This window comes from Dermacentor albipictus, chromosome 1, assembly GCF_038994185.2.
Source record: "Dermacentor albipictus isolate Rhodes 1998 colony chromosome 1, USDA_Dalb.pri_finalv2, whole genome shotgun sequence".
Classification (NCBI taxonomy): Eukaryota; Metazoa; Arthropoda; class Arachnida; order Ixodida; family Ixodidae; genus Dermacentor; species Dermacentor albipictus.
This window is the reverse complement of record NC_091821.1, coordinates 298,046,339-298,066,246: the sequence shown is the minus strand read 5'-3', so window position 1 is coordinate 298,066,246 and position 19,908 is coordinate 298,046,339. Positions and strand designations below refer to the sequence as shown.

At 45.0% G+C, this 19,908-nt stretch overlaps 1 long non-coding RNA gene across 2 annotated transcripts; it reads right to left on the bottom strand.

Annotated features, from left to right (window-relative positions):
• Positions 1-1,594: 1,594 nt before the first annotated feature.
• LOC139054470 (uncharacterized) lies at positions 1,595-19,461 on the bottom strand. 2 transcript variants are annotated; one of them, XR_011511257.1, is made up of 3 exons: positions 19,235-19,460; positions 18,180-18,315; positions 1,595-5,461 (listed from the first exon to the last, which is right to left on the bottom strand). It is a non-coding gene; the product is annotated as an uncharacterized lncRNA (long non-coding RNA). The 2 variants fall into 2 exon arrangements; XR_011511258.1 differs by lacking the exon at positions 1,595-5,461 and adding an exon at positions 8,555-8,768 and having other exon boundaries at positions 19,235-19,461.
• Between the last annotated feature and the right edge of the window lie 447 nt (positions 19,462-19,908).

The window sequence follows — 19,908 nt, the reverse complement described above, 5'->3', positions numbered from 1 at the left end:
GAAAAAAAATTATGCCAGGACTAGTTAAACTCTGCAGTGTTTGAGCTTGACCAATTCTTGCGATTTTACACATTTTGGATGACTGCAGGTCATTCATTACAGTTATACCAGCTTTTGTACTTTCTAGACATGCTTTTTGCCCTGGTTTTATACAGTGATCATAGATAGCCACACCACACCATGTTGGTAGAAGAATTCAGAATTTTAGTAAAATGGGGTTGCTCCATGTTCAGGTGCACCAGCAAGCCAGAAGCAGCAGCATTTTAAGGTATTGTGCCGCACCATGTAAAGTCAGATTATTGTGCCCCACTTCACTCGCTGGCAGAACCTGCTGGTGAAGCATTCTGAGGAAGCTTTCGAGGTATGCTGCACTTTTTCCAAAACAGCGTCCGAGGCGGCCATCTATTTTGCCGACAGGACGAAAAGTCCCTGGCCAGGAGTGCATCAAAAATACGGAAATAGCTGTCAATTGCGCTGCTGAACTTCTAGATATTTATAGTTTTGCCCTCAGTTTGCAGAACACAGCAATGCTATAGCAAGCAGCGTGGAGAAAGCTGTTTCGGGGCTCAACCACGGCATAGCCAGCACTGCATGTGCATACTATACACAAACATGAGGTTTTAGCAGCAATACTTAAGAGGAAGCTTTAGCTCAGGTGCTCCTATCTAAATACATGTAAAAGGAGAATTGATTTTTCTCGGCAACCACTGCAATGAATTTGATGAGGTTTGTTGCATTTAAAAGAAAAGCTTGAAATCTAGTGAATGTTGGTTCCGAATTTTCGATATAGGTCATTAATTTTTTTATTAAATATTGGCAGAAATTGAAAATTTCCAAGATACGAAGCTATCAAGTTTACAACTCTAACTGACAATGATAAAGGATAATACAATTCTGTGAATTGCATCTAATAGTACATCTAAAGCGGACAAAATTGATGTACACATGAATATAAAAAATTTTAGTAATATGGAAATACAACTTTTGCAGAACCCTTGTAACCAACGTAACAAATTCACGTAAGATGTAAAATGACCTATCGAATTTGTCCGCTTTGAATGATCTAATGTATGCTGTTTACCGAACCGCGATGTCTGTTCTTGATGCAGACCTATGAATTTGTAAACATGCTTCTATTTTTTTTCAAACGGTCGAATATTTGAAAATCTTTTTAACAAAATTCAGGCCCTAAATCGAAATTCCACTTCCAACAGTCACTAGAATTTAACTTTCTTTCTCAAATGCAACAAATTTCATTAAAATCAGTCCAGGTGTAGTCTCAGAAAAATATTTTTGCGTTTTACATGTATTTGAATAGGCCGCGTCGGAGCTAAAGCTTCCTCTTAAAAGCAAATGGTATTTGTACTTCCCTCTGTCTAACATTGCCAGGCTTTAAAATAGATGAGGTCACTCTCTTTCATTTGATGTGTTTATACAAAAAAGTGTGTATGCATGGTAGGGGTTAAGGCTCCTTGGTCAAGCCAAAAAATCTTTCCTGACATGATGAAGTGAACCCTTGTGCATTTCAGTCTGCAGTCGCTCACTGCACTTTCAAAAGCGCAATCAGCGCAGAGAGCACAGGAAAACACACAAGCAATAGTTCAGCAATTTATTTGAAACAAATAAAACTTTCTTTTACAGAATGACCACATTCCAAAAAAGCAACCACATACTATGCAGATAATACAGCCAACTTATGTTAAGTAGACAGCTGTTAATGTGTCCTGCCTTTATATGTGCAAATGTTTCAAGTCTCAAAATGTGCCCCTACTTTGCAACTTGTCTTTGGAACGATGGATGATTTCAAATGCTAAATTTAGCACCATTGCCACACTGATAGAAGAAAACTACATATTAAAATGACAAGTCCTTGTAGAACAGAAAAGGGTGTACAGTAAACTTCCAATAATCCAACTCTCAATACTTTCATTTTTCAGTTAATTCAGTCCTGGCCGGTGCCCATGCATTTGTATGGGCCTAAACATTCAGTATTTTGATCCTAAAACTGGCATTCGCCATATAATGCGAACTTGACCAGACCCCAATAACGACCCCTTTTAGTGGCGTCTGCCTGAGCAGAGCTTAGGGGACAGTGAATGTGTTATACAAACGCTATCTCCTGCTTGAAATGCTTATTTTTGACCCAGCTGAGAAAGATTTTTAAGCTGTAACGGTAGCTGACAATGTCTGATTGTAGTACGTATCTGATTCTAACGAACAGTTTTTGTTTTCCAAGGACATTGAGCCGAAAATTGCCTAGCTGTACAATCAAGTGCGAAACTAAAACCATGTTTGCAGCATTCATATGCTTCACGTTAGAAGAGTTAACTGCTGGGCTAGTTGGTGATCTTGCATACTGAAATGATTTTGCGCCGAAAATCAACACACACATGAAAGACGACACCACAGGCGCCCATGGTGTCGTCTTTCTTGTGTGTGTTGTTCTTTGGCGCGAAATCTTTTCAGTATATGCTTTACCGCTTATCATGGCTGTAATACAGCGAAGCTGACTTTAGAAAGTTGGCTGGCATACTAAAAAATCAGGTATGCGTAGGTTTCCACTTTGGTTTGGAGTTGTCATTTCTACTTTAGTTTTATACTTTGGACAAATAGAAAGTTGATGCATGTTCGTTTCAGAGGCAAATTGCGCAAGCACATACTGCCAAATGAATCGACCGTGTTTCAGCAGGTTTTTGCATCTTAATTCGACCCGTCAGTCTCGTCAGGGTAGAATTAATGGAAGTTGACTGTAGAAATCGCGCGATGAAGCACAAAGAAAGTTACCTTACTCAGGTAGTGAAAAAGCAAAGAAAAAGTGCTTCACACAACATCCACCGATGTTCTGTTGCAGATGCAAAAGCTGCCTCCCTTATCTTGAACAGAATAAATTCCTTTCGAAGACAAAATATAGAAAACAGAAAGAGAAGTCATCAAGGCATTCCACATCTATCTTATTCAGTCTTTACAGTGTTGCTACATCACCATTTCCTGAGCCTCCTATGCCAAAAAAGGTTGTTGTCAAAAATAAAATGACCTGATTCCCATGTTTTTCAAAATCCAAGCAGTGTTTACTGTCAATTATTACTGCTTTTTGTAACCTCACCTGTGATTACTGTATGTTAACACTGAGCTATATGATAAGCTTAGTAAAAGTTGAAAAAGTATACTGAATGTTTATTTCTGTTTTTTAGACATAAGGAGGGGTGCTTAAAAGCGAGCCGCATTTGCAAAATGCTTGCGTAAACAGCAACTACCCCGGTCATGTCCTAATTGTGGCCATGTTGTCCCTGCAAACTTATTAATCTCATCCGCCCACCTAACTTGCTGCCGCCCCCTGCTACGCTTCCCCTCTCTTGGAATCCAGTCCATAAACCTTAATGACCATCGATTATCTTCCCTCCTCATTACGCGCCCTGCCCATTTTTCTTGATTTGAACTAAGATATCATTAACTCGCGTTTGTTCCCTCACCCAATCTGTTCTCATCTTATCCCCTTAATGTTACACCCATCATTCTTGTTCTTTCCATAGCTCGTTGCGCTGTCTTCAATTTAAGTAGAACCCGTTTCGTAAGCCTCCAGGTTTCTGCCCTGTACGTGAGTACTAGTAAGACACAGCTGTTTCACACTTTCCTCTTGAGGGATAATGGCAACCTGCTGTTCATGATCCGAGAATGCCTGCCAAACGCACCCCAGCCCATTCTTATTCTTCAAATTATTTCAGACTCATGATCCGGATCCGCAGTCACTACCTGCCCTAAGTAGATGTATTCCCCTTACCACTTCCAATGCCTCACTACCTATCGTAAACTGCTGTTCTCTTCCGAGACTGTTAAACATTATTTTAGTTTTCTGCAGACTAATTTTTAGACCCAACATTCTGCTTTGCCTCTCCAGGTCAGTGAGCATGCATTGCAATTGGTCCTCTGAGTTACTAAGCAAGGCAATATCATCAGCGAATCGCAAGTTACTAAGGTATTCTCCATTAACTCTTATCCCCAATTCTTCCCAATCCAGGTCTCTGAATACCTCCTGTAGACACGCCGTCAATAGCATAGGAGAGTTCGTATCTCCCTGCCTGACGCCCTTCTTTATTGGGATTTTGTTGCTTTCTTTATGGAGGACTATGGTGGCTGTGGAGCCGCTGTAGATATCTTGCAGTATTTTCACATAAGGCTCGTCTACACCCCGATTCCATAATGACTGCTGAGGTTTTTACTCAATCAAACGCTTTCTCGTAATCAATGAAAGCTATGTATAAGGGTTGGTTTCTTAATTAGGTCTTTCATCTCCTGCGATGACTTACCGGTATCCTGTCTAACGAAGTTACAACCGACTTCTATTGCACACTCCTTAATGATGCCCATAAGATTTTCGTTCATTGCTTCAACACTGAGGGTCTCTTCCCGAGTTAAAGCCCAATACCTCTTCCGCAGCCTGATCCGAAATTCCTCTACTTTCCCTCTTACCGCTAACTCATTGATCGGCTTCTTATGTACCAGTTTTTTCCATTCCCTCCTTTAGTCTAGGCTAATTCGAGATATTACTATCCTATGGTCACTGTAGCGCACCTTGCCGAGCACGTCCACATCTTGTATGATGCCAGGGTTAGCGCAGGGTATGAGGCCTACTTCATTTCTAGTCTCGCCATTCGGGCTCCTCCAAGTCCACTTTCGGTTATCCCACTTGCGGAAGAAGGTATTCATTGTCCGCAAATTATTCCATTCTGCAAACTCTACTATACTGATGGGCGACTTCAATGCCAGGGTAGGCAAGAAGCAGGCTGGAGAAAGGTATCTTGTTTTGACTTTATCCATCGCCGATTCCACGTCTTCATAGAAGCTTTCGACTTGCTGGTCACAGGATGTAGGCGGCTAGACATGTACGGCCTTCAATTTGTACCTCTTCTTAAGTTTTACAACAAGACCTGCTACCCTCTCGTTAATGCTATACAATTCCTGTATGTTACCAGCTATATCCTTATTAATCAGGAATCCAACTCCTGGTTCTCGTCTCTCCGCTAAGCCCCGGTGGCACAGGATGTGCCTGCTTTTTAGCGCTGTATATGCTTCATTTGTCCTCCCAACCTCACTGAGCTCTATTATATCCCGTTTAATGCCCGCTAATTCCTCCAATAGCACTGCTAGACTCGCCTCACTAGAGAACGTTTTAGCGTTAAACGTTGCCAGGTTCAGATTCCAATGGTGGCCTGTCCGGATCCAGAGATTATTAGCACCCTCTGCGGCGTCACAGGTCTGACCGCCGCTGTGGTCAGTTGCTTCGCAGCTGCTGGGGACCGAGGGCCGGGGTTTGATTGTTCTATTCATATAGGAGGTTGTGGCCAATCCTGCTCTGGTAAGGGAGTGCATTACCAGTTCTGGTCACTGGGGTCAGGCCACCAGGCCTGTTTATACAACTGTATCAACGTGGATTTTTTTTATCCGGTGGAAAATTGTGTGGCACCTGGAGAGAGAGAGAAAGAAGTTTAATGACATGAAATGCCGAGAGGTCGGCCTGAGGTATATTCCTCTAGCCAGCTACTCGGCATTGGGGGAAGGGGAAGAGGGAAAGAAAGAGGGAAGAAAGAGGTGCATGATGGGTGACGATGAGGATAGAAGGAAGATGTAGAACATATGGCAAGCAATTTGGCATGCTCAAAGTCTGCAATCCAGGCCCGTAATTTTTAAAAAGTTCAGTAATGCCTTGATCGCCTTGAAACTCGACTGAGCGTCTGGCCAAGGGCCTAAAATAACGTCCTCCGACAACGGTGCGCTGTCGAGACGCGTAAGGTCCTTGACCAACCTATCACGCTCTTCCACAAACTTAGGGCAGTCACAAAGCGCATGACCTATAGTCTCAGTCACATTGCACACCTCACAGTGTGGAGACTCGGTGCATCGCATGAGGTGCACGTATCCGCGCGTAAACGCTACCCCCAGCCTTAGTCTGTGCAGAAGACTGGCACAGCTTCGTTGAATTTTCGGTGGTAGCCTAAAATTCATGGTGGGGTCCAATCTCTGAAGTCGTCTGTGGCGATTATCCGGATTGTCCCAGTGCTTTGCTGTCAATTTTCGGATGACACTGGAGAGGAGACAGTTGGCGTCCGCTCTTGAAAAAGAAATTGAAAGCAGTGACTTTCGTTCTTCGAGTGCTTTCTTCGCTTCGGCGTCGGCCAGTTCGTTGCCCTGTATGCCGCAGCGACTAGGAATCCACTGAAATGTGATCTGGTGGCCGTTTTCTTGCGCTAAAGTGTAGAGCTCGGCAGTTTGAAGAGCCAACACTCTGTAAGCGCTTTCTTTCAACACCACTCTAAGTAGTTGAAGAGCCGATTTTGCGTCACTGAAAACTGTCCATATTTGAGGAGGCTGTCGTGCAATATATTGAACGGCCTCTCTTATTGCCACTAATTCCGTAGATGTTGTAGTCGTCTTGTTATGCAGACGAAACCGTCGAATGACTTGATGCGCAGGCACGACAAAAGCCGCACCAGACGCATACGACGAGACCGAGCCGTCTGTATACACGCTCACCGAGGAGTCATATTCTTTCGACATATATTCAAGTGTTAAATGTCTGAGGCCGACGGTAGGTATTCGCGATTTTTTAGAAATTTTGGGAATAGATAGACGTACCGGTATTTTGGACATTACCCATGGGGGCATATGTGGAAGGTCAGCCGGGGCAAAGTATGCTGGCACCTGGATTTGAACCACAGTCCTTCTGCACGTGAGGCGGATGCTCTACCTCTACGCTATCGCTGTATCGGGGCGCAAGTAGTAAGTAATTATACGGGAAGCGTTTTATTTACTGTAATTGGAGGATTGGAGTAGATTAGTTTGACCACTCAAACAGTGGGACTGGTCCAACTGTCAGAATTTTGACAAGTTATAACGACTGGAATCGCATAACCACAACTCTGAAGGAATGGAGTGGGAATAGAATGGAGCACCCCCACTCTGCAATTCTGCACCATGCCGTTAGATCCTGTTCTTGGGCAATGCCAGCACAGCTCTAGAATCACAAAGACGACCGCACTACCAGGGCGAAACACATAGAAGGCCCGTCAGCTGCCGCATGATCACGTGCTGCCAACGAGCAATCCTGCACATCCTATATATATATATATATATATATATATATATATATATACACAGTGCACAGACTGGTCCCCTGGGTAGGGGCTAGGACTCGCAAAAACTATAGTGTTCTCCACAACTGTGACGAGTACCAGGCCACCAAACTCCTTGCCCTGTACACGTTGCTGTCTATCTTCATGAGCCTAGATCCTGATGCAACCACTGGTGCCACACTGCTATTTTCAAAGGCCACCACTAGGTAAAGTGCCAGGGCCCGCCCAGGCCAGGGGTCATCAGCTTGGTCCAATACACAAAAGACAGTAAACTTCGAATTGACAGGACTACGAATTGGATTAGTAAATTTTTAACTAACGCGAACCAATTTGTAACTACTAATGAATTTTCTTCTCCATGATTGCTAGTAAGATCCGGTGTGCCACGAAGCTCTGTATTGGGACCAATTTTATTCCACCAAAAACATGGCTCCACACATTGTTTGAAAACATGTGAAGGCATATGCTTGTATCGGACAGCGAGAATAAGTAAGAGTCAGTAAGCAATGTCAAATACATGCAATCTGGCTTACAAAACAAAAGAAACTGGTCACTATTTAGTAATAGTTTTCTTTTGTGTGAAACAACTGCACCCTTGAAAAGTTCCTCATTCTACAAAAGTTTATATAGTGAAATATAGAAATATTTGGATGCATTTGAGTTGTCACCTGGCCCAGGGAACTTCTAGTGGCGGTCTGTCTCGATCTCTGAATTCCTGGCACTCCCCAATATTGTCACGTGGGCAGCAAAACTGTGATTAATGAAACGAGCGTTTTATTGGGCGAACTTGTGCCCTCAAAAACAGGCTACACTCAAAGAAGGAGGGTAGCGGCGAACACGATCGGCGGTCGTCGAAAATCTGATGAGCGGGTCAAGCGCGTCGGCTTTTATACATCTGTCGTCGCAGGTTCCAGAGCAATCGCTGGGACCCGCGTGCCTTTCACAAAGTTTCACATTATTCACGTCACGCACACATGCATTTAGATAACACAAGTTGCAGTGAAAGACAGTGGATGGAACCCATCGATAACTTCCAGAAACTTCTTTTACATGCAGGCACGTCCTGCGCAGCGCGATTACATTTGTTAGGTGGCGAGAAGTGGTCGCCCGATAAAGAAGTACACGTGTCAATATACAGCATGCCTGACTGCTGCAGTGGTCAAGTGCTCTGCAGCTGTAGGAAACCAAGGGATAAGGGTTGATTTCACAATTTATGGAATTTCCAGATTTTTTACTTAGTACGATCTCTACACTATGTCGACACTATGCCACTAGACCATTGCTGTGCTGCAGTCATCATAATATTAATTACTCATTGTATACACAAGCTATACAGCTGGTTAGGCAAAATTTTAAACTCCGCAAGGAAGACAGGACATGAACTGAAACATAGGCGCACACAAAGCACAGGCTTCACACTGGTTTTATTTCGTGAAAGCAGAGAATATATAAGGTATTTCAAATTAGCAAAACAAGGAGCAATTGCGAATAATTTGTGCATGAGGCAGTGATGAAAAATATCATGGCCATGTATGCATTAAGAGTGCAGGAGAGTCTTAATGTGCCCATCTGAGTAATTCTTTCCTTGAGAATCTCCTCTTGCAGTGCAGGAGCTGCGACAGCAAAAGCTGCCTGCCTCATCTGGAACAGAATAAATTCCTTTCGAAGGCAAGCTCAAAAGCAGAAAGAGAAGTCATCAAAGCATTCCACATCGCTAAAATTTGTGACAACTAAGTTAGCTCACCTTCTTGATACCTATCAAGGAAAGAAATAGAATTCTTAGATGGGCACCTTGGGACTCTACTGCACTCTTAATGCACAGGTGGCCTTGCTATTTTTCATATCTGCCTCTTGCACAATTTCTTTGCGAATGTTTTTTGTTTTGCCATTTTGAAGAACCTTATAAACCCTCTGCCTTCACCAAACAAAGCCAGTCGGAAGTCTATACTTTGCGCATGCATCTATGCTTTTGTTCATGTCCTGTCTTCCTCACACAGTTTAAAATTTTGCTGAAGCTACAAGCTGACTAGCCCAACAACATGCCTTACTTCAGTGTCCAGCTGGGCTTGTTGGTAAAGCTACACAATGCCAGCTCAAGTGACCACCATGTGTGTCTGCTCTTCCGTGTTCGCATGTGGCTCAGCCTTGATTGCATGTGTAGTTTCAATACTAGCTACTATATTTTAACTACTAATATAACTTCTATCTTCAACTTCCAGCTAGACAGAGTACCTCATACTACATTCTGAACATTGCTGCAGTCAAGAAGGATTTCTGTCTAATGCGCTGGCCTCTACCACCAAATGCCTGAAAAATTAAGAAACATTATGTAGATTCCAGACACAGTCGGGATTTATGTAGCAGGTAAATGGCTATGTAGCGTTGGTTTGGGTTCTTCCAAACATTGCAGTGTTGACCAATGTATTTGTGTATGGCGAGTGATTGCATATATGACACAAGCTTTGTGAGGAGAGTATGAATGCAAAGGCATGGTTTCTTTGCCTCTTTCCTAACACTGTGGTGGCAGCTGTTTTGATGAGTGGAAAACTTGGCTTATGTAGTATGCGCAAATGGGCACGTGCCTATTCTAGGCCCATCTCATAGAATGGGTATGTGTCCCTGCGACACAAGTATACAAGCCTTACATGTAGTATTAAGATAAGTGTCATATGTCTCTGTGCATACACCTCTTGTCAACGTTCTTCACTAAACAAGCACATGTCACCTTCATCCTCACTGCACAGAGAACAGCTATAGGTGATAAGGTGGCTTCCCTGCATAACATGCCTGTGACATCTGCTACTGCTAGCTTGCCAACGCAAATACGCTTTCCATCATTTGGATTGCAACAATGCATTAAATATGAATGTTTCATAGATTCTCATTAACCACTTTTAACATGTATGTTGGATCTACACAATTCCTTTTTGTACTCCAGTGAAGAAACATTACAGCATAAAGGTACAGTGTCCATGTTGTGCTAGCTGCTACAGTGAGGGGGACTTGGAAATGTGAGCGAATCCCGAAGGTGGTGCATTCTAACAAAGCACCTCGACGTCCAGCTACAAAGGAAGAATGGGAGAGACTGACATGCTCACAGTTTGATAAGCAACTTGTATATGCACACATGCTCTGACATGTATTATGCACTGTTATACATGTGCCACTATCCCATACACACAGCAATGCATTGGGGAGCAAGAAGTATGTGCACGACAGTGGTCAAATGGCTAGAGTGTCAGGTTGTTATGCTGGGAAACAGGTTCGGGGTCACTGTAACATATTTTTGTTTTCAATGCAGAAGACCGAAACGAGTCGGGACGTAAAATTGCCTACTGCAAAGTGCTTGGTATGAAAAAATAATTATTTGCATTAAAAATGCCCAAATCTAGCGCATGCAAGTGTGCATTCCCACATACCTGAAACGTTTTGAGGTGCAGCACATTGCAAGTGCAGTGGCTTTGCCACAAGGTTGACGTGTATAACAGTAAAGAGCATAGCAACAATGGTAGCTTTTCCACATAACCAAGGTGCATTGCGGTGCAGCACATTGCAACAGCTGTGGCTTCTACACAAAGCTAATGTGCATAATGCTACAGCATGATGGAGCATGTTTTTAACAGACACAACATAGAGGCTCTTTACATGTACATCAATGATTTTATGAGCAGCTAAAGTGGTTGTGAATGTTGCAACGATAATGTTTTTGTTTTCACTTTTCAGACTGCAGAATGCCGATTTCTACATTATACTAGGGCAAATAAGTAGCTTTTTTATTCTCAATGCCTTTTAAGCAGTGTGGTGTTATCGCGACCACAGTATATTAGAGAAAATATAAAAATTTAGTATAATACAACTAATAAGCTTTGCTTCTAGTATCACTGAAAATCATATCAAGAAGCTTGGAGAACTGTCTCCTACTGAGTGCACATAAAAAGCATTTCGAAATGGTGGGCTCAAAACACTGAAACTTCAGTCACAGGCTGCATTCTTAGTCTTCCCCCAAATATAGGTCATGACCCTGAGACAGCATACTTCAGATTCAGCTTGCAGTTGTGAAGTGGCTTGGGAAGTTCACAAATAGATCTGAAATTATTTTAAAGTTCAGGCTATAGCTTGTATGTGCAGTTGTGCCTGCTCATAGCACAACTGGTGCTGTATAGCATACTCGTGATAAAATCAGTTCCCCAACAGAAAGGCACTCCTTTTTGTGCAACTTCCGTGACTGTCTATTAGACAGTCACGAGAGCACGAAAAGGGTTTGAGACTTTTAAGACCAATTTCCTTGAGGCAAAGTTTAGCATGGAGCCAGTTTGGTCACAAGTTATTCCTACTCACACGTCTGTTTTCTTTTTTTTTTTCATTTAGTTTCAGGTCCACCTAAATTATTGCCGTCATGACAGTCTTCACATAATATGGTAGCATCAATTGTTGTATTAATCATTCGAGCATCGAAATCTAAAAGTTTGCAGCAGTGTAAAAGGACAGGAGGACAACGGAAAAGAGGAGAAGTATCACATTTTAACATTAGTGGGTTGCAGTGCAACAGAAATAGGCAAGCACTAATTGAGCAACGAGACCACTGGACACAGGAAATGCAGATTTAGTTGAAACACAGCAGCCTGTAAGGAAGAGATGGAACATTAATTCTTTGCGAAGCTTAGTCTGCATCACTATTTTGTATGCCATCGGTGATCATGAACATGCCAGAGGCAAAGCATACTGTTATGGGGATGTTGGAAGTATAGAAAGACTGTATTTACAATATAATGCCGCGAGAACTTGGTCACATTCACAACAGTGATGGAGAAAATCAACAACGTCTGTTGCACAACTATAGTCGGCAACACCTTTGTTATCGCGTAGCGTGTCGTGTAATCAGTAGCGACGGCAATCGACTTGTTAACTCTAGTCGTCGGAAAAGTGCCAGGCAAGTCAAGGCCTAAGCGAGACAACGGTTCGGAAGGAACTTCAACTGGATGGAGTCATCCGACATGTGGTCGGGGAGGTTTCTCTCGGTGCTGACACAATTCACAAGTTGCGACATAAGAGTGCAGTAAGCAGTAGAGACCCAGCCAGAAGAACCGGTGTCGTACGTGATTGTATGTACGCAAAACTCCAAGGTGTCCCGCCGTCGGTGCATCGTGACGTTCAAGAACAGATTGCAGATGACAAGGAGGGACAAGGAGCAACTCAGGGCCATCAGCGTTGATAGTGCGGTGGTAGAGGATGCCGTTGTGCGGCACGAACATGCGGCATGTGCCGTCAGTGCTGCTGGAGTGATTGTATTCCGGCGATGATGGGCTGTAAGGACTCGTCGCGTTGTTGTTCGCCGTGCATGTCAATCATGTCAGTGAACGCCATCACGCAGGTCATCGGATCATGCGTAGAAGGATTAAGTGGATCCACGGGGTGACGAGAGGCAGTCAGTGTCCTTTTGGAGGCATCCAGTCTTGTAAGCGACAATAAATGAAAATTCCTGGAGCCACAAAGCCCAGCGACCAAGCCGCCCTGTCGGGTCCCGGAGGGAAGACAGCTGGCAGAGTGCATGGTGGTCTGTAACGATCGAAAATGTGCAGCCGTACAAATATGGCCGGAACGTGACGATAGCCCAAACTAAAGCGAAGCACTCCCACTTGGTGATGGGGTAATTTCTCTCGGCAGGTGACAGCAGGCAGCTGGCATAAGCTATCACGCACTCGGTACCCTTGTGTTGTTGATCGAGAACAGCGCCGATGCCATGACCGCTTGCACCAGTGTGGACTTCGGTCAGTGCAGATGGATCAAAGTGGGCAAGTATGGGAGGGGTGGTCAGAAACCCGATGAGAGCGGCAAAAGCGTGAGCCTGCTCTGGGCCCCGTGAGAATGGCGTGTTCTCCTTTAGAAGATCTGTTAAAGGCTGAGCAATGTTGGCAAAGTTTTTGACGAAACGGCGAAAGTAAGAACACAGGCCGACGAAGCAGCGCACGTCAGAAGCAGAATGTGGCACAGGGAAACTGCGTATGGCACGAACTTTTTCCGAATCTGGTTGAACACCGGATGCGTCAATGAGGTGTGCCAACACTGTAATCTGACGACGCCCAGATTGACACTTCGTGGAATTCAGTTGGAAGTCTGCTTTTAAGAAGACCGCAATAATGGCAGCGAGTCGGGTAAGTCGGCTGCCGAACATGGGAGAAAAAACAACAGCTTCGTCAAGGTAACAAAGACAGGTGGTCCATATGTAGCCTCGCAGAAGAGAGTCCATCAGACGTTCAAATGTCGCTGGAGCATTGCATAGGCCAAAGGGCATGACTTTGAACTGATATAAGCCATCCGGCATGATGACGGCTGTCTTCTCCAACCATTTCATCAACTGAAATCTGCCAGTAGCTGGATCGAAGATCGATGGACGATAAGTATTTAGCACTGTGCAAGCAGTCCAAGGCGTCATCGATGCATGGTAGTGAGTAGACATCTTTTCGTGTGATCCCATTTAAGTGGCAATAATTGACGCAAAAATGCCAGGCACCATCTTTCTTTTTTCACACGGACGACAGGCGAAGCCCAAGGGCTGGCTGATGGCTCGATGACCCCCTTGCGGAGCGTTTTGCCCACCTCTGGTTGGATGACTCGATGTTCATGCGATGCACGATAGGGACGCCGACAAATAGGATTTGTGTCTCCAGTGTTTATACGATAGTGAACAACAGATATTCGGCCTAAAGGCCTGTAGCCGAAATCAAAGATGCCACTGTACAATTCAAGCAGGAGACGTATGTCTCCGGCCTGTGTAGAGGTGAGGTTAAGTGCAGTCATTTTTGCAAAGTCATCCGTTAAGGAACCAGAGCTGGGAGCTGCAACTGGCACTAATAAACCCTTCTCAGAATTCAGACTCTCGACATCAAATTCAGAACCACTAGAAACGCTGTCCAAGAAAATGCTGGCCGGAATCAGTTGAGGGCACAGGCTGAAATTCAGAAGAAGTAAAACGACGTCGTTATTAGTAACCGTGACTGATTCAAAGCACATCGATTACGGGGGCGAAGAACATATTCACCATCAGGAACCTGTGGCTGGGTGGTCAAAGTGACGTAAGTAACTGCATCGGGTGACAAACGCACATCGTGAAGTGAGCACAAGTGCGGGGAGGCGGTGCTTGGAGCATCGGCTAGTTGAGGCAGTTCTAACTGAAGAACGCCGGTCATTAAGTCGATGAGAGCAGAATGAGTGGATAAAAAGTCAAATCCAAGGATAACGTTATGAGGGAAGACGATCACAGCAAAGAGAACAGAACTAGGACGGCCAGCTATACTTGCAGTACACATTCCAAGAACAACCAGCATGCCACCGTCAGTCATATGAAGCACTCAGGCAGCTGCTGGGGTGAGGAACTTCTTTAAACGTCTACACGGGCTAGCACTCATCACAGATATGTGGGCTCCACTGTTGATGAGTGCTTGGACAGCTATGCTGTCTATTTTAACACCAATTACACTTATTCTTGTGGGCATAGACAGAGGATTTGCTGCAGCATTAGGCAATGCAGCACCACCTCCGAGGGCTGCATTTCTTAGTTTTATGAACGGGTGTGGCCAAATGCCACAGGGGACCAAAGGCGACATGGCTGCAGCGAACAGGAAGATGGGCAACATGTTTGCGGTGAACGAGACTGGTGTACGTGCGACGATGGTGAGCAACTGTACCACATGTTCCTAGCAGAGTTGGCGCTGTTAGATTCAGCGGTGGGCGAAACATTTTCATCAAAACGGCTCAGGTTGGTCGGCGTGCGAAGTGTTAAGGGTGACGAGCTGCGACAGTATCAGGCGACATGACCAATGCGGCGGCAGATGAAACATATCGGCTGGTCGTCTGCAGTTGTCCACTCAGTCGGGTTGCAATAACACGGAGAGAAGCGTCGGGATGGAGCAAAAATAGTAGAAGGGTATTTGTTAGCTCTGGTGTTGGCAAGAGCACAGACAGAACATAAACCAATGTTTTCAAGTTCCTGGTGAATGATAGCTTGTGAGAAGGGGACTGAAAATGTAGCATCAGGGATACGCGAACAGAAATGCAGGCGCCATCACATCCAGTTCATGTCAACGATTCACACCACGTCCTCCGATGGCGGTGCATGCTGCTGTGTGGGTTGATCTTCACACGTCTGCATTGCAGCAGTATTAGGAAGTCTGCAATACGCATCGGCTTTTGGCCTGCTGGAATTCTCAGCACTCTTTAAAGATAACATCAACTGTAGGGCAGCTTTTGCACATGAGCAGATTAAAGACGTCGTCAGCAATGCCCTTAAGCACATGCCCGACCTTCTCAGCTTCTGTTATGTTGTGATCGGGTTTGCTTTACGACAAAGTGCCAGCATGTCCTGGATGTACAAGAGACAGGACTCCATGGGGGATTGGGCACAGGAGGCCAGTTCCTGTTTTGCATCAATTTTATGGCCGGCTGGTTTGCCAAACAACTCTGTCAACTTCTCTTTGCATTGGTCCCAGCTTGTTAGCTCATCTTCGTGGTTTTCGTACCACACTTTTGCCATGCCTCTTAGGTAGAACAACAGGTTAACTAGCATATGCGTAGGGTCCCATCTGTTGATTCCACTCATGCGTTCGTACATAGCCACCGACTCTTGAACATCGGCGCCATCGGTACCGCAGAAAGTTCCAGGATCCTTATTTATCACCGCCGCTACTGCGTTGGGGTTATAAATAAGGATCCTGGAAGTTTCTGCGGTACCGATGGCGCCGATGTTGAAAAGTGGGTGGCTATGTACAAATGCATAAACTCGGACATGCGAGAAATCGTCAGCGCGTCTCTACGGGACTGCACGGTAGTCGAGGCTGAAGAAGCGGCCGTCGCTCTAGCGGCAGCGGAGGGCTATTGGACTAGGTGGTTTTTAACAATACTAACCAACTCCCAAACAGCATGCCGAAACTACATGTTAGGCAGAATAGGTCACAGAGCGCTCCACATACTTCGCTCTGAAGATCGCCACACACAAAACCCAGAAAAAGAACAACCAATTAGACACACAATAGTGTGGACGCCGGGTCACACGGACGTGGAAGGCAACCGTGAGGTTGACAGGGTAGCTCGAGAATACACAGCATACCGAGCACCCTCCACCAATGACCTCGAGGAAACTGAGCCAGTCCCCAGAGAATACTCGGCTATCCTAAACCACTATAAGGGCAGCAGGAAGCGGTACCCCCCACTGCATAGCTCTCTCACTAGAGAGGACTCCATAGCTTGGAGGCTGCTACAGACGGGTGCATATACGAACTTAAACACACTCAGTAAAATACAACCCACACAGTACACTGACAAATGCCCATGGTGCCAGGAAACACCCACGCTCTACCGTATAACGTGGGCCTGCCAGAAAACAAACGCGGCACCAAACCTGAGTGCGGAGCAATGGAAAGGAATGCTCTCTAGCGACTGTCAGGACATCCAACTAGGGCTGATCCGACGGGCCCAGCTGGCAGCGGCATTCAGCGGAGCCCTGGACTAGAGGCAGAGGGTTATTGCTAAAAAGATGGAAGACACCATCTGACTCCGCGAAATTCATTAAATTTTTCTAGAGCTCAATAAACGTTTTTGCTCCTTTTCCAGGATCCTTGGGTTGCACAACCACAACCTTGGCTATGCCCAATGACAAGGGACAGCAAGATGCTACTTTATGCCCAGATGTCACCTCTTATGACATTTCAAGGCAGCGAGGCTGAGACTGCACTGTATTCAGCGGCACTGACAACCATGATGTAGAGGGCTGACTTTCCCCCTATGTACAACACATCAGCAGAATAAGAACAAGGAAATGCCCCACACAGATGCGTGGCACTAAACTGGACGCACTACCTGCCGTATGCAAGAGAGAATTAGGAAGAATGAGCTTCCCATTACTCCTGAGCACCTACCTACAACTGTTTTTATGGGCACAGCATTGAAGCTGCAATTGAGGTAATGCCTAACACCACATGAAATACAAAGCACAATACGTCAACACAGAGAAACCAAAACAACTGCACACACAACTTCTCACCAAAATAGACACAACGTCTGCTTTATGTTGCATCTGAGCTGAAACGAGAGAATCCCAAACTCTGTGTCACATAACATCTGAAAGAATCAGCTGCTATGAGAGAACCAGTGAGATTAATCTGGCGCGCTATGCATGCATCTGTAGCCTAACGGGTAAAGAATTGGGCTGCTGCACTAAGGACCCAGACTAACGACCCACCATCAGGCACGTTACTATTATTGAGCCTATCTGACTGGATGTACGAAGAAGCCAGGAGACAGATCATGATAATGCTTTGCACAAGAGACAACGAAGCTGAACCCACGTTTTCTGCCTTGTGCTTGCAATGCTCTACCAAGTGAGCTTAAATGGCAGTTGTCCCGATGTCAATTTTCTTGAATAGCTGCGCATGTGTACTAAGCATAGCCCTAAGAGTGCTGGGCAGCAGCACTCACAGTCATGATGGCAGATGTTAAGCATCCTTTAAAACACCCATACTACAAAGTACATGATCTTAGAAGCTGGCAAGTGGCTAATAAACACTCGTTTTCTACCATGAGGAACCAAGGCAGCCGAAATCAAAACATTTGTAGCTTATGAGCGAGAAAAATCAGGGAAGTCACGCAGCTCAATTTTTTGTTTATAACAAGCATACGATGGCAACAGACTATGAAGCAACAATGACTATATAGAAAAATGGGTTAGGGCTGACGACAATCATTGGCAGCTCACACTATAATGCTTTCTCTACAATGTATTGTCTCAAGACATCTGGCAGCAAATCTTCTGGATTCTTCTGCTATGTCTTTTGCAACTGAAATTTTAAATGTGTGTAATACTTCACGGCAACTTAGAACACTTACATGGTTAAGCATCTCCATACCTTAAATTTGTGGACCACCTTTGTCACCTTTCTAGAACAATAACTCCCTGGTGTCATACATCACTCAAACCACTACTAATTAAATCTACCTTTAGATAAGCAGTACCTGCATTAGATGCAGCAGCATACCCTTTTAGCAAATGCATATACATACCACGCTCAGACTGAGCAAACCAAACAAACCAACAGCGACCAGTACTTGTGTCCATTTGTCTTCAACGAGGCAGAGACAGGCCAGGTCTCAATAAACACAACAAATATAAGGTGCAGGCAGAGGAAATAAGCAGAAGCTGTAAAGACAGCAGTAAAGCGAAACAAATTAGACAAATTTGCACACAGTCAGCGATCTGGGCCGAGGACAATTCACAACGTTACTGCCACAATTAGAAGCAAATGCTCCTCATGCAACAAGAAAAAACACGTTATCTGTAAACAGCACGAGTGCGTGGAGTTGGTTGATATTCTAAAAACAGCACAGACAACAATTAAAGCAGACACACTACTTGTGTCATCTGCCTTCTTGCTGTTTTTTAAATATCGGTCACAGTTGCAAAGCTACGCACATGATCTATGAACGAAAGCAACGGACGTGCATATAAAGCTTGGTGAGCCGATTCATACTCATATATGTTTAATTTTGAAAGTTCCAGTAAAAGCGATAGTAGCAGCAGCAGTAAAGTGGGTTCGTTTACCAGCTCGCTCACAACGTACGCATTGTATGATTTAACTCGACGGCTCGCAAAGGGGCTACTAAGAAGCTTTAAGTGAAGGAAATACGCTTTCGTTATCTCACTGCAACGAATGAAAGCCTCTGACGCCCATACCGCGGTCAGCAGTGAGAAAGTTAATGCAGCAATGCGCTGCATGGGTAAATAAGAAGGGCATAGCGTAGTCATCCTATAGAGATGGAGAAAAATAGACTTAAGAACGCGATAAACATCATAGGACGACATCCACGCTAGTCGAGTGCATGCATTTCTGGCGCGTGGAAGATGTCGCTGTTTTTTTGTTAATTTTTTTTACATCGGTGCAACGCGTAGGAACTGCAGTGTTGAAGGCACGAACGAATAAATTATACTGCGATCACTACGGGACCTGCGACAACCGTTTCGTGTTCCTTCGAATTTCGAGATCACATCGACCACAGCTCGAATGCGCAACCGGTTTTTTACGTGTCAGCAAGAGAACGGGTAATCGCACAACACTTACCGTTGCTCCAAGTACGTCGCGGTAGCACCAGCAGCTGGGCAACAAATGTCATCAAGCCCTGGCCCACCGCAGTGTCCGCAGCATTCGCCAAAAACTACCACAGCCATACGTACGCGCGCGAACGAGACGCAAGCCATGCGTCTGAGTTCGAGGGTAGTTATTTCGAAAAAGCAAAAACAAACAACAATGTGACGTCACATCCGGTAAAGTCAATTTGTCCTCCTTTCTCACCTTCTCTCAGCTAACGCATGCGCAGAGACCACGGAGCACTCGGGGGCGATGTTCCGGTGCTGTTTACGTGCGCGATGTCGCACTGAACTAACAAAACAGCAAACGAAAGGTGCCCGAAATGTCTACGTTCACCCATGACGTCACGTCCGCTATAACCCATGATGTCACATCCGTTCATTTTCGTGGCGTCCGTCTTACGGGACTGGTTGCGCTGCGAAGCGGTCCGTATTCCGTGCCCACTTACAGCGTGAGTAATTCATCTTTCCAAGCTATATGCGTGTAATAAAAGCGTGGGGCTGTGAGCTGTTTGATGCGCTACCGTTAGGTATCTTGCGCGCATATTTTGCCTCCTGGCCGCGTCAAATTGCAGCCGGCATGTGGAATGGGCCGTGGCATCTTACAAAGCTGCTATGTGAGTGGTATTGCCTCCGTCAGGATAGTCA